At 48.5% G+C, this 23,952-nt stretch overlaps 1 protein-coding gene across 5 annotated transcripts in view; it reads right to left on the bottom strand.

Moving 5' to 3' along the window:
* Hspa12a (heat shock protein family A (Hsp70) member 12A) overlaps positions 1-23,952 on the bottom strand; it is a 170,848-nt gene that overhangs the window by 34,418 nt on the left and 112,478 nt on the right. The window contains exon 1 of one of the 5 annotated variants that reach the window (XM_023709004.1): positions 16,960-16,980. The exons of the other annotated variants lie outside the window; for them this stretch is intronic. The gene's annotated coding sequence lies outside the window, so the exon portion shown is untranslated. Of the gene's footprint in view, positions 1-16,959; positions 16,981-23,952 lie in introns of those variants that run through there. 5 annotated transcript variants of the gene reach the window in all.

Genomic DNA, 23,952 nt, shown 5'->3' with positions numbered 1-23,952 from the left:
CTGGGTTTAAGCCCCAGCACCAGAGACAGACAGGCAGAGACAGAGAGACAGAGACAGAGAGACAGAGAGAGAGACAGAGACAGACAGAAAGAGAGAGAGAGAGAGATTTGCTAGGCATGACAAATTATGACAAATGACAACACATATCCTGGGACACTGAGGCAGGAGGTTGAGTTCAATGTATAGCAAGTTCAAGGCCACACTGGACTATACGGTGAGATCCTGCCTCAACCCCCACCCCCACCCCCACCCACAGAGACACAAAATCAACTTGCTCTTCTGACAACAAGGAATACTATTTTCTATTTTTATTGGAATCCATGGCACTGTGCTATTTTGGTAGGGGCAAGAGGTGAGTGGTTCAAACCCTGGGCTTTACACATAACCAGGCAAAAACCTTAACTCTAGCCCAGCCTGGTGCTCTTGAAACCATAATGGAAAAATAAACCTGGTTTCTCGATCAGCCTGCTGAACTCCCGATACTAACCTCCCGGCACAAGGGCACCCCTTCCATAAAAATGAGTGACCGTGCCTCTCTCCTAGGGGTCCAGCCAGATGCTCTTTCCATCTGTTGGCCATGGTTCAGTCCTGACCACAGCCCCTTGGGCAGCTTCAGAGAGATGCCATCCAGCCGCAGGCGCAGTCTCTCCACCTGCTACCTGGAGGCCCAGGGCCATGTGTCCACGTTTGCACAGAAGGTCTTGGAAGAAACCAAATGCCTAATTGCCCAGAAAATCTGGTGCTCACAATTAGCAAACAAGCTATTACCCACCAGTAATCCATCTGCCCTGCTGCTCCCCAGTTCTAATTATCCCATCACTCAAGCCTTCTCAGAGTATATCCTGGATGCTTCCATACACTTGCAAAATAGCACAGGTTGGGCCACACATGGACCACATCCCTGGGGATGCCAGGGCATTGCAAGGGCAAGAGGTAAGGATGTTTCGGTTCTCCCTGTCCCTCCTCCCTCTGGATCTGGGGCAGCATGATGTAAAACATTTGACTCTCCAGGCCTAGAGGTAGTTGAGCCTCATGAACTACATTTCTGCCTAATAAAATCCCTTTATGCCTATTTTTTTAAAAACATAAATTTAGATTGAGCTACTTTATGTAACAATTTAAAAGTGATCTGGGGCTGGCCAAATAGCTCGGCAGAAGCGGCATGCTGGCGCTTGTAATTTCAGCTCTTGGGAGGCTGTAAATAGGCGGATCACTATGAGACCCTGAACACCCTATAGACCTTTCCCTAAAACACACACACAAAAATAAATAAATAAATAAAAGTGATCTGAATTGGCAATACAGAGGAGAAATACTTAATAGATATCTTTATATTGTGTACACTTACACCTATAAGACTATATATATATATATATATATATGTGTGTGTTCTTTTTTTTTTTTTTTTTCAGTACTGGAGATTGAACTCAAGACCTTGCGCTTACCAGGTAGACACGTATGCCACTGAGCTATATCCACAGTAATATCTATATATTCTATTTATTTTTTTATTTATTTGCGGCCAGCTCAGCCTACCCTGGGGGCGGGGCTGGCACAGCATGTGGTGCCGGGGATTGAACCATGGTCCCTACACACTTGCCTAAGCTTGCCTAAGCAGGCATTTTAGACAGCTGAGCTAGCTCACTAGCCCAATATCTATATATTCTAAATTGAAGATAACTCACCAGCTAATGTCCACCAATCCAGCATGAGAATATACAAAGCCTGCGGTATGCATTTCATCTCTATATTTCTTTACTTCACAATTTAGGATGTCAAAGTGGTATTCAAAACTTCATGGGAAAAGACTATGAAAAAGCCTACTGAGTGGTCAGAGAACAAAGTTTAATTCTGTTGTTCTGGGGCTGGGGAGATAGCTCAGTGGCATAAGCGCATGCCTGGCAAGTATAAGGTCCTGAGTTCAATCCCTGATACAAAGAAAAAAAAAATCTATTGTGCTAAACGTCCCAACAAGTCTTAAAATTTTTCATGCCTTAGGTAAATAATTAGGACCAAATACAAGATACAGGGTCTTGCTACACAGCTCAGACTTGTAGTAATTCTCCTGTCTCAGCTTCCCCAGCACTGGGATTACAGGTATGTGCCACCACACCCAGTTTCCAGGCTAACATAGTGAGCCTGGGGTTCCAGGACCAGCACGGTATGTGGTACCAGGTATCAAACTCGGGTCCTTGTGCTTGCCAAACAGGCGCTCAGACCACCAAGCTATCTCCCCAGCCCACCATCTATTAATCTTAGAATATCTGACAGATGTGAGCTAAGAGACAACAGCAGAGCCACAGGTACATAGAAGGCTGCATGTGTTTAGTATAAGCTGGGTGATCTCCTGGCATCAGCGACACACAGGAGCTACCTACAGTGAGAAACACTACACGTCATGTAGCAGGCCCTGTTGATGCTGTCTCAGTGAAGCCAGTACAGCAGCATCTTCCCCGGGTCACTCCACCTACACAACTCCAGCTAGGCACTCTTGGGCACTCTTGGGCACCCTGGGAACTGGCAAGCTTAGGCAAGTGTGTAGGGACCATGGTTCTATCCCCGGCACCACATGCTGTGCCAGCCCCGCCCCCAGGGTAGGCTGAGCTGGCCTCAAATAAATAAATAGAATATATAGATATTACTGTGGATATAGCTCAGTGGCATAAAACTTGCACAGCTTGAGCGGAGGGTGTTATAGTGCAGACTTGGAAGAAAGAAAGAAGGCTGAAGGAAAAGAAAAACAGGGCTGGAGAGATAGCTCAGCAGAATAAGTGCCTGCCTGGCAAGCACAGGGTCCTGAGTTCAATCCCTGGTACCACAAAAAAGAAAAGAAAAGAAAAACAATGCAGGCCCAGCAGTGGAGGTAGAGAAAAAACACTGTTAAGAGAGAGATGGACAGAAAATGCCTCATCAGCAATGCAGTCAACGCATGGCCAAAGGATGTGGAGTGCGAAGAAATGCCTAGCCCACTGTCCCAACTAAGTTATCCAAAGACCACCCAAAGCACCTTTCACGTCAAGCACTGAGTCACCTGGCTAGCCCATAATAGAGGGGTTTCTATTTTCATGCCACGAATCAGAAAAATGCAGACCATATGCAGAATGCAAGCTACCAGCCACAAGAGTTAAACTTAGGGGGGGAAGCCCTAGAACTTCTGAGTAAAGAGAAATTAATCCCCTTTGTTCTTAGTTTTAGGTAATTTAACATTACTTCAGTCGCATAGTGTGCAGATAATCTTTTTTAGTTTAGTAACTATAAAAGCAAGGTGGTAAGGGTATTTATAGGTTCACTGTTTAACCTTGAATGCCTATCCCAACATATTCATTTCTAAAATAATTTTGGCAGTCAGGAGAGTATATAAAGAACTGGATATGTTTTGTTTGTTTGTATTTTAGGGAAGGGTCTACAGAGTGTTCAGGGTCTCGCTACTAGATCGGACTCTATCGATCCACCTGTTTACAGCTTCCCAAGAGTTGGGATTACAGGTGCCTGCCCAGTCTCAATTGTCATCTCAGCACACCCCCTGGGCAGGCCTAGGGGATCGAACCCCTGCCCCCCACTACAACACCCCCAGGCCTGCTTGCAGGTGCTTTAATCCACTGAGCTCTTTGGCCAGCCCTGAAAATACTTTTTAACCATGTAAAGTCCAAATAAATAAAAATACTAGTTGCACAACAAATCTCCTGCCACAGGACTTCTCAGAACCCAACCAGGGAGTTGAACAAGAATTAGTTTAACTCGTTAATTAAATCCTCTTCATTTGCTTTAGGGGTACAAGAGTGAAACGTAGGCTCCATCTGGACTCCCACTATAAAATTCAAGACATAAAATTCAGACACATTTTTATTTGCTCCTAGCTCTAAATGGCTTTAATCAAAGCAGATATTCTTAAAATAAAAAATAGCCTTGCTAAGAGAACCTCAGAGGGAGTCATAATTCATGAACGTGTGTGTCACTCTTTTCTGCTGGAGACATTAGTCAGCAAACGTCTGGGAGGAATGACAGACCTTCTGAGATACGGAAAATCGACCCAGCTCCACAAATGCAACCTTTTAAGAGATGAAGACAGAACCAGCAGACAGACTTCACAGAGCGCCAGCCTCCAACTCCAAACATGACAGGTGGTCTCAACAACAGCGACAGGGACTTCTCTCCAGAGAGCCCTCCTTGCTAGCTCTCAGATTTGAATATCTATCAAATAAACATTCATTTCAAAAGGTCTTTGAAGGCCCAAGCTTTAGAATTTAAAGAATATAACATCCATGTTATTTTTATTTCTTCTCTTCTGTGGGCTTTACGATGACAGGCGCTTGCTAACAACTGCCTAAACTCCGGTGGCCTGAGGAAAAGCCCTTTCTCTTTCTTTCCATACAGGGTCCCCTTGCAGTGCCATCTTTGAAAATCGATCAGCTCAAGGTCATGGGTAGGTTACTGGCACACATCTTTTCAGAAGGAGAACAAAAAAAATTTATTACCCTATAACCGCCTTCATGCCTAGCTGAACTAATACATTATTAATGTAAGCTGAACCTCCATTTCAGTAAGTAATTTATGGGCTTTTTTTTTTAATCACCAGGGTTGATGTCCAGAGAAAATGGAAATTTCATTGGCATCAACAGGGAGACTTGCTCACTACAAAGAACTCTAAGTGTGAAATAAGTGCTCTCCAAATGCTAAATAATAATTATGAAAATAAGCATTTACCATGACAGAAACCACAGCACAAAGCACAGGCCGAACTGGGGGGCTGCACGAGGCCCACAACTCTGGACAGCATCTTCCTCTTACCCTTCCTCCCTCCGGAACTGTCCAGGAGATGAGCTGTCCAGTAGGCAAGAACAAGGGCAACTGGATTTCCTCAGAAACAGGAAATCCTGGGTCCCTGTAACCCCAGCCTGTTAGTAGGTCATTTCACTTTCTTTCTCATATGCCCGAGTTCATACACTGGCCCGTGGGCTTCTGATTTGTGCCTATGGTTCCATGCAACTTCTGGGAGAGCTAAGGAAAGGCTTTCTAGACCAACAGCTTTCATGAGTTCTACTCGGCCACCTTGTAGCCTCTCCCCCCCCAGTACCAAGAACTAAAGGGGCTTTAATAGATTATCCCATGTGTAGTCTCAAGGTATGTCCCCCTGGCTTCTTCCTCATGGACTTTTCTCCAGTGGGCAGGGTCACTGCTTCTTCATCTCTTATTCCCCTGCTCCTGGTATGTCAACCCAAGTGATAGATGGTTGGTTGGGTGGTTGGATGGGTGAGTGGGTGAATAGGTGAATGAGTGTGTGTATGTGGGTGGGTGGGCGGGTGGATGGATGGGTGGGTGGGTGGATGGACAGATGGATGGATGGATGGATGGATGGATGGATGGATGGATGGACGGATGGATGGATGGGTGAAAGGGTGAAAGGGTGAGCAGTAGTGGATAAACAAATGATGGAAGGGTAATCAGTAGACGGAGGAGTGGATGAATAGGTAGATGGGTGTCTCTACATGTTCCCAGTGACTATACACAGACTGGGAGAGCTTTCCCAATTTTGGTCACTCCCAACTGTGACATCAAAACCCTTGAGTGGGGATACTAAAAATGCATACGATGAGTGCCTACCAACAATGTGGGATCCGCTCTCAAATCACCCAGACTTGTGTCTCTTCTGAGATGCCTCTTTTGTCAAAGGAATACTAACTGCTTCCAGGTGAGAAATTTCCTATGCTTCATCTCCAAGCCCTGGCATTCCTCCTTCTAGTGTCCCTCACATTCATGCTCCTCGGCAAAGCTGCCATCACAACCTGGCTTCAGGTCCTCCTAAACCTGACCAGAGCTCCTGCCACAAACAAGCCCCTCTTGCCCTTCAGTCAGAGCTACCTGTTCAAAGCTGAGATCTGCTCAAACTCTCAGCATGTCTGGGGCTTCTCTAATGCCCACACGCCATGGGATAAAGTCTAATCCACTGCTCTCAGCCCTTTGACACCCGCAACACCTCCATCTGTCGCCTTGCCTTTCCCCTCATCCCTGGCCTTACCAAACCTGGCTATGGCCTCTGACATATCTGTGCCTCATCAGCCTCCAGGTTCTGCACACATGGCACTCCGCGTGAAGAGTGCCCACTGGTGCAGCAGCCAATTTTACCCTGTCCTCGGGATACCTCTAAAGGTTAGCCTCCTCTGTTTGAGAGAAGAAAGCCTTCTCAGTCCTCAGTGTCCAAACAGAAGAGAACCTGTTGATGGCTGATGATCAACTGGCAAAACCTGTTGATGCCAGATGCACACAACTCTACATGACAACAGCCATATTTGTCCAAGAAATAGTCACAGGGAAAATGTACAAGGCAGGAGGAGAAACCTACACAGGTTTTCAAACTTTGATATACATCAGAATCTCCTTGTGGGCTCACTGTAGCACAAATTTCTGGCCCCAACCCCAGATAGTCTGATCCTGTAGGTTGAGAGGTGGAGGAACATAACATCTGTAATGTATTTCTAGTGCTTCCTTACTTGGCTGCAAAGCCCAACTGCTGTGGCCTAAAAGAGACTTAAAATACCTCAACTCCATAATTGTCATGTGTGGGACTTTATTAGATCCTACTTCTAAATTCAAAAATATTTATAGGAAGCAGATAGACAGACAAGGAGGAACCTGGGAGAAGAATACACTCTTCCAGGTCACATCCCCAGGAACCCACTTCTTCTGACCAGGTTCTACCTCTTCACAGTACATTCAGCCATGAATTGATCAACGACTTAACCCATTGATGAGTCTAGTACCCCTAAGATCTAGTCATCTTCCAAAAGCCCCATCTGTGAACATATGAGATTTTGGGGGTACTTTTTAGATGGAAACCATAACATGTCATATCACCTAGAATGATATTTTTGCATATAAAGTAGACCTTGCTCTAATTAACCCAAAAGCACAAACACAGGTACTCATAACACTCAATAGTTAAAAAGGAGAAGGACATGTTGGTAAGCAAAGGCCCGGAAATACTTATTCAAGTTATGGAAAACTCAGAGAGTCATAAAAGCTCTTGACATGGGAGTGGGAACTAGACTATGACACATGGTTACTGTGTGCTGGGCTGCAGAGGCCACGAAGAAAGCTGTGGTTAAACACAGTGTCCTCTGGCCCCAGAAGACTGGGTCAAACCTCAGCTCAGCTACGTATTGGTCTTAGCACCTGCTGCATGTCCACCCAAAACCTATTTCTCCCTTCTTAGTGAGATCTCAAGCTTAGTTAAGAACAGTAGGTGATCCCTCCTCTCGGGAGTAGACCCTGAGCCAGGGTGGCAGAACCTTTCTGTTTCCAATACAGACACAAGAACAGGTTTGTGACCCACAGTCCTGGCTGAGGAAAATGAGGGGAAGTCTGCTTGGGCTGCTGGAGATGAAGTGTTCCTCCTGGCAAGCGGGGACCTAGGCAGAGGGGGGACACACACCCTCTAAGCACATGAGCAGCTGGCGCAGCCACCACAGGAAGAAGCTCTGTGGCTCCATGAGGGGTCCGTGAACTACAGATCAGCCATCCTTGTGCATGCCAGAGCTCGGGACGCCCCATGCAATTTCATTTTGGTAAACAAAACAAAGTCAGGTTCTCTACGCTTTGCAAATAAAAGCAGATTGAAAGCTGTGTAATGTTAAGCAGGGGACCGAGCAGTCTTTACCACTGGTTACGTGGTGAAGAGCAGGGAAAGCCAGGTTCAGCGGCACACACCTGTCATCTCAGCACTCCAGGAGGCTGAGGCGGGAGGCTCACAAGCTTGAGCCCAGCTGGAGTAACATAATGACTTAGCCAGATCCTTTCTCAAAACAAAAATTAAAAGGGTTAAAAAATAATAATATAATAAAAATAAAAAGGGTTGAGGGTGTAGCTCAATGTGGAAAGCCCTGGGTTCAATCCCAGTGCCACCTAAATAAATAAACAGAGAGAGAGAGAAAAGTAAAAAATCAGAGTTCTAGAAGCTGAAGGAGGAGTAAATGCTAATAGGTGCTAGGGGTTTTTTTTTTCCCCAGAGTGATAAAAATGTTCTGGAACTTGATAGTGGTGATGATTGTACAACCTGTGAATACTAAAAACCAATGAATTGTACACAGTACCCGAAAATGGCAAACTTTATGACACGTGAATTATATCTGAACACTAAAAATTAAAGAGCTACAAGAAACAGCCTTGTAAGGCAGATTGTCCCCATCCACCTATGCTCAGAAACGAAGCTCTCACCCTGGACGTGGGTGTCAAACCCCTCCACCCCAGACCCTCCACCCCCACACCCTCTCCACCCCTTCACTCCCACCCTGCCTCATCCCCTCCACCCCCCACCTCTACCCCACTCCCTCACTCTCCCCACCACCCCTCTACCCCACCCCCTCACTCCCATGGTTCCCCCACTCTCCCACCGCCCCCATCCCCATGCAGTCTGACTGCTGACTCCATACTCTCTGACCAGGACTGTGGCGACAGCTAGCACCGATTCTCCGTGACACCCTGTGCTCTGGCAACATGAGAACATTAGCATAGAGCAGGATGGTACCCCATTACTGCTGTATTTCCATGTGTCCCCCAGGCACTCTGAAGGCATGAGTCAGACAAGGACACCCAGCTCCCCACGAGGGCAGGCACCCTGATGGGGTGCCCGGCTGAGAGGCGGGGAGTGTGCTGCCGGCCCTCCACACCCTCTCTCCAGCAGATAAGCACTTGCAAGGTGTGCTGGATCAGCTAGAAGACGCCCAACAGGCGAGGGGTCGCAGCCCACCTCTGTGAGGAGGGCAAAGCACGCCAACCAGCACGAACACGCTCTGAGCGACCACTTGCGACGCTAGACACAGCTCCAGAAGGCACAGGGAAGAGGAGGCAAATGCCAGGACCACCAGCGCAGCCTGGCGGGGAGGCTTGGTGGCAGTGGCCCTGGATGTGGGGCACTGCCAGGAGCCAGTGTCCACTCAGAATGACAGCCCTGGTAACACATGCAGCACTTTTGATCTGGGTGGTGGGCTTGGAACTTAAGAAGGATAGAAAACCCCTTATGAGACTTTCTAAGATCTCTTAAGTTTAAAACCTCTAATTACTTCTTCCTTTTTAAATACAGAATCTTCAGTGGTGGATTAACATTCTTGTAAAGAAAAAATCAGCAAAACGGATCCAGTTATTGATTAACATTATACTTTGCTAAGTATGCCCGGCAAAATTTCAGGAGTAACTGCTCTTCGAGGGAGCTAAAATAGACTTTCTAAATTCCATAGCAGTAAAGAGATGTAAAACAAACTCAAGTTGCTGAAAGAACAATTCCCCCAGGCTTGGATTTCTTTCCCCCCCCCCCCAGAAAAAGGCAACAGAAGTGTTTCTCTGGGGATTGAGGTTTACCATCCCAGCTTTTTCCACAAAGCAGGGACAGTAGGGATGGGGCAAACCAAGCCACGGGACTCAGAGGGTCACCCAAGTGTCCCTTAGCCACCTAAGACCAAGCAGCCATGATGAGGTTGGCAGGGGCCCCTCCCTGTACTGCACCCAGCCTGGTTCCTGCCAACATCAATAGCACCCAAAACCAAAGGAAAACTCTGGTGTAAACAGTTAAGTGAGGACAAAGCAGACAGCCCCCAAACTCCTAATTCCCACTCCCGCCCTATCCTGATCCCCACTCCATACCACACGAAAATGCAAAGGCAAGTCCTGAGTTCTCTACTGAGCTGAGGCAGGGACAGCAGGAACACAAAGAAAGGCCAGTATATACTATGCTTAGGGTCCTGGGAGGCCACAAGAATGGCCTAAAATATTCAGCCTCATGGGTACTCATGCACTCCAGTGTGCCACCTGTTCAGCACAGATGACCGGCTTTAGGACACGTGGCTTCTTAGCACCCCCTGCCCCAGCTCCAACACCCAGCTAGAGAGCTTAAGTCAGAGAGCAGGACTTTGCACCTCCCTCACCACTGTGCATGGATGAGCTCACGGTTAGGGAGGAGGCCTCAGACTCTGGGGCTATCTGCCTCTGGCTTTTTCTTAGTGCTGTCCCCCAGGCTGGTCCCTCCCAGAATGCAACCCTCCCACTTTCTAAGGCCTAATAGCATGCAAGGACAGCTTCTCCAACTTCATTGTTATCTTTAACAGCTCTGGCTGGAACTCAATTAATTCCTTCTGCAGAAGGAATGCTTCAGACCCATCCCAGAATGACCAGGTCAACACCCTGCAGGCACACCCCACTGAGCCCGGAATGTGTGAGCTCAGGGTGCTAAGCCTGGACTGGAGGTGTACACAAGAAGGCCTCAGACTTGGAAAAGTGGGAGCTGATCACAGGGCCACCCATGCAGGCCTTCTCTCCCCACTCTTGTTTACCCAGGGTATCTCTCACTTGGGGGAGGGGAGGGATCTTAAAGGCCATGGACACAGTATGTCCTAACTTAGTGAAGAAGAAAGTTCCAGCAGCTAAATATGCAATAGAGAAAGAGGCAGCTGCCAAACAAGTACTACGGCATTGGCTGAAAAATTAAATCAGGATGAACTACAGCCCGTGTGTAATATCCCCCAGCCCCAGCCCAAGGGCCCCCTGCCCACCCCACCAGGCTGCCACCAGCTGGATCTAGTGCACATGCAGCACATTTGCCGCTCATTTCAGAGAATCTGACCATGAGTTCTTACATCAGAGTGACTGACTGCAACTTAACTGTTGTCACTAAAAGCTCTGTGAACGTCCGTTCTTCTCCGAAGGTGAACTGCAAGATGCTGAGGTTAGGAACAGACTGATGTGCTAGGAAAAGGGAGGGAGGCGGCCCCAGGAGGTGACACTTGATTGACAGCAGGAATGGCTTCCGTGCTGAGTGAGCAAGCTGGGGAGGGGCCAACGAGGACCACACAGACATCCTATAAGCACAAGGAGTGGTAAGCGCTTCCCAGAGCCCCTTACTCCCTCCCCACTGGTTGCACCGCTTGCAGGCTGCACCCTTGCATCCCAGGATGTGCCATCCACCTCATCTCCACTGCCAGCCTCAAGCACCTGAGATTGTTCTCTACAACCCTTCATACCAGATCCAGCTTTTAAACAATGGAGCACCTCCCCTGTTCCCTGACCGCTGTTCTCCATCCGTGCTGCCCCCCGTACAACCCCCTGCACCCACAGGGCTGTGCTCTCTGCCATGTGGGGCGGCCTCTGTTATCCCCTGTCCTGACCTGCACACTGTGTGCAAGGAGGAAGTGCTGCCATCGTTCCTGTGGGAGAAACTGACCCTTATGACTGCCTTAAAAACAGGCACTGCCCCAAGCCACCCCTGTGGGGTGGGACCAGAGTTAGCTGGGGCAGATCAAAGAGATACAAGGTTCTTCTTTCACCAGCTCTAGCCAGACAGGACTATGTCTCAGGCCTCAGAGTCTACAAATACAAAGGCAGCTAACAACTGTCCTCATCACAGCCTGCTGGAGACTGTGAGGGAAGACACTTAAGAAAATTCCAGCGCTGAGCAGGGCACAGAGCAGAAGCTGGGGGACATGGGTCTCACCTGCCAGCTGTTTGCAGCCCCAGAGCACATGTGCTGCCTGAGGGCTTCCGAGGACTCTACTGGAACCCCCGCCTGACAGGCTCTAAGCCCGCTGCTTCATCAAGAGAAGGCACCACTGTATTATGCAAAGACTCCCGGAAACTGCAGCAGGCCAGCAGGGTGGCCACCAGCACCCAGGCCCCAGGCTGCCTCCTGCCCACGTGTGTCGAAATTCCTGCAAAAGGCTGAACATATGCCAACCCTACGGCCCAGTAAGCCCACTCCTCAGAACTTTACCCTGAGAACTGAGTGTCTACACCCAGAATGTGCACGGCAGGTTTCTTTCATAAGAGCCGCACAGTGCAAAGAATCCAAATATCAGTACACAAGAAAGAGGACAAAGAAAGTGTGGCATGAGCCACACAATGAGCTACTACTTGGCAGTACAAGGGAGCCAACCACCAGAATGGCAACCGCAAGCCTGAACCTCAAAAGCATTGTTGGGCAAAAGATGCTGGACATCACGGCATGTGTGCACCTTATTCACCTATGTGGGGTTTAAGAACTGCCACAGCCAGTCGTCAGTGTAGACCAGACACTAGAACAGACAACAGAGAACTTTCTGGAATGATCAAATTGTCCTGTATTTTGACTCATTTGGTGGTTGTAATACATTGCTTCCTTTGTTGGCTTTGTTATGACTTGTGTCTACGTGTTCTCTCAAAGCTTCCTGCCAGCATAGGCGGGGCTTTTTCAGAGGTGACTGGATCTAAATTGTACAGTACTGGGATTAAGCGTTGTGATGAGTAAATTGCTTGGAATAAACTTTCCCTTCTCTGAGAGTTGGGTATTTAGTCTCAGCAATGGGAAAAGGCAACTAAGATAAATTGCAACAAATCAGTACCAGTTTAGTGACTTAAAAATCAAACAAGTTTATTCTCTTACAGCTCCAGAAGTTGGACCTCTGAAATGAGTCTCCTGAACCTCAAATCAAGGTTCCTGAAGTTCTGGAAAAGGCCAAGGCCAACACCCAGGCAAGCCAGCAGACTGTCAGGGTTGCTTTCTGGGTCACGGATGAACCTTCTCACTGCGACCTCATGTGACAGAAGGGCAGAGCAGCTTCTGGGGCCTCTCACCAGGGCCTCAATCCTGTTCATCAGGGTTCTGCTCTTGTGACCTGATCACCCCTAAGTACCCCTCCTGATGACATCACCTTGTGACTCATTTCACCAGATGCACTGAGGGGTTGTTATGCTCTGGATCTTAACCTTCCCCAAAGGCTCATGTGCTGAACGCCAGGTCCCCAGCTGGTGGCGCTACTGAGTGGTGACGGATACCTGAGGAGGCAAGTCCTGCTTGGAAGAAGCAGGCACTGCGGGCAAGCCTCCGTGTGTATTTTGTCCCAGGTCTTCCTCTCTGTCTTGGGGTGAGCAGGCTTGCTCTACTACACGTTCCCCATCCTGACGTTCTACCCCATGGCAAGGGCAATGGAGTTGGCTGACCATAGACTGAAACCTCTAAAACTGGTGCCAAAATGAACCTTTCCTCCTTTTAAGATAGCTCATGCATTTTATCACACTGTCAAAAACCTAACACAGGGGAACACATCTGAACTGGAGCGACATCTTTGGAGACCACTGTTCTGCTGACCACGCATGAATATGCACACCTATAAAAACCCACAGCTGCATGCTTAACATCTGCACGCCCAATCATACATAAATCAGATCAAGGACAGCAAAGTGCAGTTGATGAGGATTCCTAGTCTGGGCCGCCGATGACACAAGCCTTGCGCAGCTCTGCCCTCTGTCTGAACCTTGGCGCTGCGTCCCTGTACACACCCTGCACCATTACTCAGCTTTATGGAAACTGAGACGTAACATGGTTTAGAACCTATCTTGCATCTTGCAAGAACAAAGCAGACATGAGGCGAGGGCTGCTGACTCTTTCTGTGTTCCCGTGCTCCCTAATATGACCAATGTCCCCTGCTACAAAGGACAGGTGTTTCATTTGAGGCCTCATTTTTCTTGTGATGTGGGTACAGAAACTTTGCCCTTACTCTGCCCTAAAAAGAACCAGCATTGGTACAATTGCTATGAAACAAAAGCTCAATGGCAGGGACAGGAAGTACGTCACAAGGAGACTGGGCAAGCTGGGGAGCCTGTGCTGACTCCAGCAGTAGCTATGCTCTGGTTCTGCCCAACAGAGCCCAAAGCGCAGACTCCCATGTGCACCCTCCTGTTCTTTTTAGTTACAGGAGTGAAGACCAATTTTCCAAGATAATCAATGAGCAAACTTTTGCCCACAGGCCTTGCCTGCCACCCCTGCACCTTATACCATCTCTGCATCTACCCTGCCACCCACCAGTAGGCACAGCCTCATCCCACACAGCACTGGTGCTGTCCTTTACAGAGCAGGTCCAGTGTGAGTCATTTTCCTCACCCCTGGGACAAAATACAGGATGTGCACAACTTAGAGGAGAAGGGGGTTACTTTAGCTCATGCTTCACTCTGCAGTCCACCAGCTCCAAAGAAACAGAGCCGCAGAGGGGCACGGGACAGGAAAAAGCGCTGATGCCATTACAGCCAGAAAGCAGAGAGGGAAAAGACAAGCCAGAAAGGAGGATACGCCCTGTGGGGGTCACTCACCCAGGGACAGCCACTGCCAACCAGACCCAATCGTCCAAGCAATCTCAAGGCTTCGTACAAAGCCCTAAAGCTGGGAGAACCCACCTCTTCCTCTTCCCCAGATGTCTGGGGTCAGGAAACTACCAAGGCTTGGACATGACTATGAATGAGTATGTGAGTGTGTGTGTGTGTGAGAGAGAGAGAGACAGACAGACAGACAGACAGACAGACAGACAGACAGACTACTGACTGCACCTAGGCCCTTCCCATTGAACTACATCCCCAGTCCTCTCTTATCGTGAAGCAGGGCCTAGGTCACTATGTCGCCCAGACTGGGCTGGGACTTGCAGGTGCCACCACCAAACCTTACTGTGAGTGACTTTCTTGTGGTCTAAGACAAGGCCACAAGGGAGAGTCACAGGTCGCCCGCAGAGCAGGGGAAACACAAGACCTGGCTCAGCAGCCATCCGGCTACCACTGCCCACGTTGTCCCTGTGGGATTTGGCTTTTGGCAGGTTGGAGACTGAATCCTGGAGACTGAATCCAGGGCCTTCACACTGGGCCATGACCTCGACCTTTTTTTATTTTGAGACAGCATCTTACTAAGTTGCCCAGGCCGGGCTGGAACTCGTGATCCTGCCTTAAGCTTTTAGAGTTCTGGAATGCTGGGTACATGCCACCCTGCTCAGTCCCTTCTCAGGGGATCTTAACCAAGAGCCACAACCTTTCCAGTCTCAGGTTCCTGGCCCATTGAAGGAGTCTAAGACCCCTGCCACACGATGCTCAATGAAGGCCCACTGCGGCTTTGTCTCGTTACGTCTGGCAAGTCTGGGAGGCTAAGCAGCAAGGGGTTAGCAAGGGCTGCCGGTAGGTGTGTGGTCCTCCTTCCTTCTTCTGGACTAGATTTCCTCTAACGGACATGGGATGTTCTATCATGAGGACAAACAATACCTTAGTTTTTCCCCAGTGCCTGTACAGGAGATGACGTGCAGGTAGAGTGAACAGTATGTAATATCTGCTTCCACCCATCACGTCTTGTGGCCTCACTGTGTGCTCCGCTACCCTGGGGTCTACACAGTATTCTGCCCAGGCCTGGCCTGTTCCTGTCTCCTGCATCAGAACCCTCAATCTCTGTCTACTCCCAGGAACCACCTGGCCCCCAAACCCTCATGAGCTCTCTACCCGGCAAATCTCCCCAGTGACACTGCGGATAAAGCTCTGAGTCGCAGGCCCATCCTCTAGAAGAAGGAAAGGAAACTCAGGGAAGTTGTGGGCCTGCTGGAAGCATCACAGCAGCTAGCAGCATGGCTGAAGCTTGAACCCAGGATTTGACTGGTCCCTGAAACCATGTTGCCTGCTGAAGACACCACAGGTCAGGCTCCCACCAGAGAGGGGCTCCTGAGCTGCTGCACCCTATTCAGGACCCCACCCGCTCCCCAGGAGCTACGCTGCATGTTTCTTGCTCCTGGCTTCACCACGTGACACCCATCCCTTCCCCTGCAAACACCCCCAAGTGTGCCCTGCCTGAAGTGCCAAGACAGAAGCCCTGCCATCCTGAAGTGTGGGGAGCACCATGCTCAGGTCCCAGGCCTCACACTGGGCCCAAGGACCTGGCTCTATGGCTGGGCCCCAGCCCTTCCAACTGGCAATGCCCTGAGCTTTAGTCCTTGACGCTGCATCAGAGTCCCAGCATTTGATTATCAAATTCTAGAGCAAGCCTGAAGCTGGGAATGGCAGTACACATGAGAGGACCACAGGGCCCCCCAAGCCCTGACCCTGCAAGGAGGGAAGGTGGGCAGGGAAGAGGCTCCTTGAATTGTAAGCAGAGTCACAGATGGAAGCACAGCTACAAATTCTCTCTGAGGAAGTAACCAGTAGTGAACATGGAACTGGGCAAGGTAATTGTGCTAGCTCCCTGGGAGAGGGGCAGGGGCTGCCATTCTAGGACATACAGCCTTGGTGATTCCTGGATGACACCAGTGGTTTTATAAGGGGAAGAGAGACTAGAGCTAGCACACCGGCTCTGTCTCTCCATGCAATGCTCTCTGCATGCGATGCTCTCTGTTTCTCCATGCAATGCTCTCTATTTCTCCGTGCAATGCTCTCTGTCTCTCCATGCAATGCTCTCTGCATGCGATGCTCTCTGTTTCTCCGTGCAATGCTCTCTGCCATACTATAATGCAGCAAGGAAGCCCTTACCAGACACTGAGCAGATGCAGAAACTGAAAATTGCTCAGTATCCAGAATCATGAATCAAATAGGCCTCTATTCTTTACAAGCCATCTGGTCTCAGCTGTTATGGTAGCAAGAGAAAATGGACTAACAGGGGCCAGGGAGATGGCTCAGTAGAATAAGTGCTTCCCTGGCAAGCACAAGAACCTGAATTCAATCCCTGGTTCAAAAAAAAAAAAAAAAAGATGAAAGAAAGAAAATGGACTAACACAGTGTCCTCTAAGGGTACCTTCCAAGCCACCAGATCCAAAGTCTAGCCAAAGCCAATATCCCACCTAGTCAGTCTTGTGTTGCTCAAGGAAAAAGTATGTCCCAGTGTGCTTGTGAGCTTGCATCTCTTTCCAAGATGCCCTCTTCATCTGGAACATGAAGGAGTGGCTCACAGAACACTGATACTACCACCACCACCCAGGAGCTGTAATCATTCCTCACTCTGATAACCAAAGTCACACCAACTGGTGTGCTAATGATGGGCCAAGACCCAAGGAGGCACAGCAACGGCTTGGCCAGACCCGCCCTATTCAGACATCATAAGATGCCTCAAGTGACCAAGCAGCAAAATCTTTCCCACCAAAAATCAAGGACCTGATCAAGTGCAGCCATGTCCTTATTTGCCAAGAGCAGATAGCAGATTATCAAACCTACCTTCTGCTGCTATGTTCAGTTCACAGAACAACAAACACAGAGCTGTATTAGCCACCTTTCATTGCTGAGACCAAACACCTGATATACAGGTGAAGGGAGAAAGGGTCAGAGATTTCGCTGTGTCCTCTGCTGGCCCCAAGGCAGAAACATCGAGGCAGCAGGGCAGGGTGGAGGAAAGCTGCTTGCTTCACAGTACCAGGAAGAACGCCCCGAGGGAGTGGCAGAGATAAGACACACTCTTCACAGGCAGGCTCCAGGGCTCCACCTCCTCCAACAGGGCCCCACCTCCTCATTGGCCATTCAGTGAGGAGCGGTTGGTGGATTAATCCATTGATGAAATTAGTGCCCTCCTGATCCAACCACCTCTGCAGACTCCACAGCTGCTTGGGAGGTAAGCCCTCAACACAAGAATCTTTGGGGGACACTTCATATCTAAACTATAACAAAGACTCTAGCATTACCTACTGCTATCAAAAAATGGATTCCACAGTTCGTGGCTTAAATGAATCACTTATTTGCACAGAATTCCACACTTTGAGTTTCTCACATCTTGGATCCATTCAAGCAGCTACAGTCATCTGAAGGCTCAACTATCATTAGATGGCCAATACAGCCTCACTTCTGTCTGCTGCTCAGCTGGGCTGTTGGGCAGGAGCCTCAGCTCCTGACTACGTGGACCCTTTACAAGGCCACCTGCACTTCCTAAATAGTTTTGTAACAAGTAGGCAAGTCGTGATGCACTGACAGACATGGCTGTGGTTTGAGTAATGAGTGTTCCCCAAAGACTTGGTTGCCAGGTGACACTATTAGGAGGTGATAAAATATTAAGAGGTAGTAAAACCTTTAGGAAGTGGGACATACTGGGAGTCAGCTGGCCATTGGGAGTGTGCCCTGAAAGTGGGTTGTGGGATCCTGGGGTGTGTGTGTGTGTGTGTGTGTGTGTGTGTGTGTGTGTGTGTGTTCTCCTCTCTGTCTTAGACACTTTTCTCATTGCTGAGACAAAATACCTAACATCCAAAGTTAAACAGGGAAAAGATTTATGTAGCTCACAGTTTGCAGAAGTTTTAGTCCACAATCCACTTGCTCCAAGGCTGGGTAGCACACAGCAGAGGAGCAACTGTTCATGACAGGGGAAGACATCAAAAGGGAGAGGCTTGCTAAGGTCTGTGGTAGACAACAAGGGAAGATAACAAGGAGAGAGGACAAGACCCTTTCTGTCATTAATGCTATAAGCAGGCTACCCACCCTAGGGTGGGTGTAGCACTCACACCCTTAAGCCCAGTCAGAACTATGCCAAACCAATCAGTGGAGCAATTTCCTATTCACAGGCCCTTAATCCCAGCATCACCACACTCTAGATTCAGCCACCTCTGAAAAAGCTCTATGACCACAATGGGGGATCTCTAGACACAAACCTTTACTCTCTCTCTCTCTCTCTCTCTCTCTCTCTCTCTCTCTCTCTCCCCACCCTCCTCTTCCTGCCCCTCCCCTGTCACTTCCTAACTGTGAGGTGAGCAGTCTGCCCTGCCACATGCTCTCCATCATTGCCAGCCTGGCCACCCTGCCAGAGACCTAAAGCAATTAAGTCCCAACTCACAGACTCAAGTTCTACAATCAGGAGCCAAAATCTTCTCTTTACAAGCGATGGAAACTGACTACCCCAGACCTTAGCAAGCCTCTGCTGACTTCACGTTTGCTGACATCTTAAATTAGAACTATGGTGAAGCCAGAGTCCAGATGAGGAAGTCTGCACAGAGCTGTGGTGCCTACGGTCATGACTGAATGTGGGCTCTTCATGTAACAATCATCCACCACGAGGACTTATGAGATGGAATAGTTTAGCTTCCTGAAAACCTACTACAGAGTCACCTGAGTAGCTTCTTCACAGACCACCACAGGTTTGTTCATCAGAGACCATCACAGCCTGGCTCTTGGGAAACACATTGGCACATTCTTCCTACCTCGGCCTGAGGTGGCTACAGACTCATCCTCACACCTACAGACAGCCTCTTTCTGAGGGTCAGAGACAGCACACACAATTCCAGGCTACTTAGGCCACTGCTTATTTAGCTAAGGGCTTTATGTGCAGAGTGGGAGTTCCTCGGAAAACATGACTGTCCTAGAAGCCTGGTGTGGTGGATTATATCTGTAACCCCAGCACTCAGGGGGACTGAAGTAGAAAGATCACAAGTTCAAGATTAGGCTAGGCACTTCAACACCTTAGTGAAAACTTGGGTCAAGATAGATAGGGCTGGGTATGTAGCTCAGTGCAAAGGCCCTAGGTTGAATCCTCAGTACAGAGAGAGAGAGAGAGAGAGAGAGAGAGAGAGAGAGAGAGAGAGAGAGAGGAAGGATACTGGAAAAATAACACTCAACTCAAAAGAATGTACTGGCAGATCGAGTCTACTACACTAGAATCATGAAGTAGAATCCAGGCTCTGTGTCAGGAGGCATAGGGAGCTGTCTTAAGTTACTTTTCTCTTGTTGCTGAGTCAAGTTACCCAACACTCAAACTTAAAGGAGGAAAGGTTTATTTAGCTCACAGTTCGTAGAGACTTCAGTCCTTAATCCAAGGCAGGGTGGCTTGGCAGGCAGGCATCAGAGAAGAAACAGTTCATACTGGGCAGAAAGTAGCAAGGCAACAAGGGGGTGACACAGTTCCTTCTATCCCTTATCCAGGCTATTTAGGGTGGGGAGCACTCACATCCTTAATTCTAGTGCCCTTGAGCCTACCATTGCACCATGAATCAATCCAACTTCACATACCCTAGATCCAACCACTTCTGCAAAAGCCCCACCTATGACCACATGAGGCTTTGCGGGGACATCTAGACACCAGCCATAACAAGGGCCTTCCCTAGTCTTCAAGCCACCTCCTCACAGGCTCACCTTAGTGTCTCTTGTGTACCAGGCAATAGCCTTCTGGAATAATGGTCTCCACATAACCACAGGTGGTCATATGTAAGTAGGGCCACGAAACTTTATTTTGGGCCAAGCCTCATTAACCTTGGTTTTCTGGATACCTTGCTCAAATGTGGGCTACCTCTCAGCTCCCAGTTCAGACTGTTCTCAGCCTCTGCCTGGCAGGGCTACACAGCCAGTGTCTAGCCAAGGGTACCCTGCAGGTTCTACCCCTGCCCTTTCCCAAGCCCAGGAGGAACAAGCTGAGCAGGTCCACAAAGGCCACTCCCTGCACCTCGCTAGAATCTTGGCTAAAGCCCTAAGCACAGGCTAGAATCCTATCACTGTGTGATAGTCCCAGGGTCCCTCAACTACAGAGCAAGGCCTAGGCCTTAGGATCCTCCACTGTCTGAGGTAGGTCCCTCTACAAGCCAGAAAGATTGTATTTGCAAATTTTCTGACTGAGAAAACCCTACCAAGTTGGAAAAGATCCATGTACTGATGCACTGGTGGTTGCATAACTATATACATTCCAAAAAAGCTCATGGAATTGTGCACCTAAAAAGCATGAGTTTCACCTTATATAACTTATACTTCACTAAACCTGATTTTCAAAAAATTTCTCCAGCAGGAACTCCTCCTACTTAGCCAGGTCGCCAGTATGACTAAGTACCTACTAAGTGCCTCGTGGGGCTTTCAGTTATAAACACAATGCTTAACAGTCAAGGCACTCACTTTGTACTCAAGGGAAGTTTCACACAAACTTGGCCACTTCCACTTCTCACCTACATTTTTCAGATAAGGTCACAGGGTTCAGAGAGGTTGAGTAACTCACGAAATCAGATGACCAGCCAGTGCAGCAGCCAGGATGCAAAGCAGAGCTTTCTAATTTCATGAGCCTGTTATACTCCACCAATGCCACCCCTGGCAACTGCCAGGCATGGTACGCTGGGTGCTATGGCACTTCACTAAGGCCCAGAGAGGCTAAATGACTTCCCTGCAGCCACACAGTCAATAAGAGGTAATACCAGGATTTGAAACAGGCACTAATTCCAAGATCAACTCTACCTTAGTACTCACAAAGGAGGCCTGACGTCTTTCCCACCCAATTCCAACCATGAGGCTCTCCCTGTAGAGACTGCATGCTCATGGGTGAGTCCTGTCCCCATGTGTCCTGGCCAAGACTACCAGAGGCCAACCCTGAGAGGAATGGAACTCTGTCTACTATCTTCAACCCATCTTGCTTGCAAAGGTTGCTCTAAGACAGGTAGACACGGAGTTGTAGGCGACAGCCTTGCAAGGGCACCTATGTAGTACCTGGAACAGCACAGCAGAAAGGACTGACCTGGCTCCTCAGCACAGCCCCATGCCCAGAGTCAGCTCCCTCCCATGTCCTGCTCTGTGGGCCTCTGTGTGTTTCCCAATAACACATCCCTGCTGGCCTCACACCCTGGCCAATCACACCTCTCCTAAGGATCCTTGAATCTGTCCTTGAGTCAACACAGAACTGGCGCTGAAGCAAATGTGTCAGATGATGCATGAGGCATCTTCAGATGAATGATGGGTCCCTTCTGCTGAGCTCCAAGTGCTTATTGAGGAAACTCCAGCTGGACTTGATGCTCATGGCCCCCTCAACAGGACAAGGTAGCCAATGTCTCAGCCAATGCTGAGACCAGGGCCCAGCAAGCACCAGAAGAACATGCCATGGCACTGTACTTACTGAAGGACCCAGTGGCCCCTGACCCCAGGGAGCATGAAATACTCTGAAGTCATTTTCTCTAAGAAAGTACAAAAGAAGAAAATTTCTAAGCAGTTGTCCACTCATCCTTTATGTATTGCAGCCCTACCTAGGAAGTAAGTCCTACACGTGGCTTACTCAGTGGCCAGTACTGTAACTATTTGTAGAGGACAGTCACTCTCTGACCTTAAGCCAACCAACATACGCCCTAACCCTCCCCCTTCCAACATGAGGCATTCCCTTTGGACAGGAAAAACTTCTCTAGGGAAAAAAGACCAAAAAAAAAAAAAATACAGATTGAAAGTATTTTGTATAACGGAAAATTATCCCAGTCAACACGAGCGGTGTGGGTGGCCACACTGGCTACCCTGGAACACACGGAGTGGGCCTGCAGAGAAGAAGGCTGGGTGACAGGCAGGGCCAGGCAGAAGTCAAGGCTGAACCACAGAAAAACAGCAAACTACTGATATCAAATGGGGGACCATGCAAGAGCAAATATGAAGAAAGGTGTGGCTCGACTACACGGAATCTTTCTTCCACAGTAATCTGAGTTCAGGTCTCATTCTTCTGAGTTAAGCTTCATTTCTCTGATGACTGTTTTACGTTGTAACTGCTGCAGGGAGGGATCAGTCCTTGAGTCATTAGACAAGGAGGTCTAGATCCTTGCTCATCTCTGGCTGATTGGGGGTGGCTGCCTGGACCTTGGTGTCCAGAAGAATTCTGAGGGCATCTCCGTGTTCAGGTGAAGGTGTTAAATGGTAGTCTTCAGGCTGGTTTCTTGTCCCAACTTTGCCAAATGTTCCAGCGCCTTCTCTGCTCTCCCTTATAAATCAAAAGTGAGGGGCTGGTGAGATGGCTCAGTGGTCTAAAGCACCTACTTAAAACAAACTTAGCAAAGCCCAGGGACCGCGGTTCAATCCCCCAGCACCACATGCCAGCCAGCCCGCCCCCTGGTGGGCTGAGCTGGCCACACACACACACAAATAAATAAATAAAATTAAAAAATAAAAAATAAAAAATAAAAAAATAAATCAAAAGTGAGCCCATCCTTGATATTGGACAGCTTGGCTTCTATTTGGCTGTAAACACCACCATGAGCTCTGTTTTCTGACAGCAACTTCCAACTCTACTTTGGGAATGAGATTCCTGAAATTTGTGCTGTTTCCTGCCCAGCCAGAGGAGACGGCCCTCATGAACAATGAGAAAGGGAACAGAAAGGAAGGAAATGAGCAGAGGAATGCAGCCTTAGCACAGAGACAGCTAGTGAACAAACAAAGAGAGGCCAGGTGGAGACTCAAATCAGCATGCTCAAGCCCACATGCCAGCATCCTCTGTATCCCAAAGGGAATCAGGATTCTGGATGTAGAAGCCATTGTTCCTCATGGAAGAAAAACCAGCAAGACCATGAAGGCTGATTTACAAAATATGGAAGGTGACAAGGATATTATTTTATTGCCAATTTGCAAGAGGCAAAGAACACTGTTAAGGCTGGCATGGTGGTACACACGTATAATCCCAGTAGCTGGGAGACTGAAGCAGGACAACTATCATGAGTTCAACGCCAGCCTGGAATACATAGCAAGACTCTTTCTTTGAATGAATGAATGAATGAATGAATGAATGAATGAATGAATGAACGAACGAACAATAAGATATTGGCAAAAACATGTCCTGGAGTGCCTCATGTTACAGAACTTACTGCCTTCATGAAACCTCATTCTTCTGACATTAAAGTCAGAACACAGTAAAATAAAACTCCCAGTAGAACTGCAAATGCCTGGGAGGTAGAGCAGTCTCCAGAGATTAGTTTACATACTTAGAAATGAGACAGGAGTGCTGGGGAGATAGATCACCAGTGCCTGTCTGGCAAGTGCAAGGACTCAAGTTTGATCCCTGGTACTGCGTGTGCCAGTCCTAAAACCCAGGGCATGCTGAAACTGGGCATGGTGATGCATGCCTGTAATCCCCGCACTGGGGAGGCTGAGACAGGAGGATCACTACAAGTCTGAACTGCATAGCAAGACCCTGTAATAAATAAATTAAAAAGGAAGGAAGGAAGGAAGGAAGGAAGGAAGGAAGGAAGGAAGGAAGGAAAGAAGGAAGGAAGGAAGGAAGGAAGGAAGGAAGGAAGGAAGGAAGGAAGGAAAGAAGGAAGAAAAAAAGGAAGGAAGAAATGAGATGGGAGATGGGACTCAGCTATTCAAGGTCCCAACCCCTTATCAGAGCAAATACTTTTCAAAATAGACACTCCTCTCACCTTAAGTTTAAACATAATCATTTCTACTATAATGTATATTTTCCTGAAAACCTTCACATCCCTCAAAATCACACATTAAAAATAACAGGATTCACAG

This window comes from Octodon degus, unplaced genomic scaffold (assembly GCF_000260255.1).
Source record: "Octodon degus isolate 3935 unplaced genomic scaffold, OctDeg1.0 scaffold00010, whole genome shotgun sequence".
Taxonomy (NCBI): domain Eukaryota; kingdom Metazoa; phylum Chordata; class Mammalia; order Rodentia; family Octodontidae; genus Octodon; species Octodon degus.
This window is presented reverse-complemented; position numbering and strand designations above follow the sequence as displayed.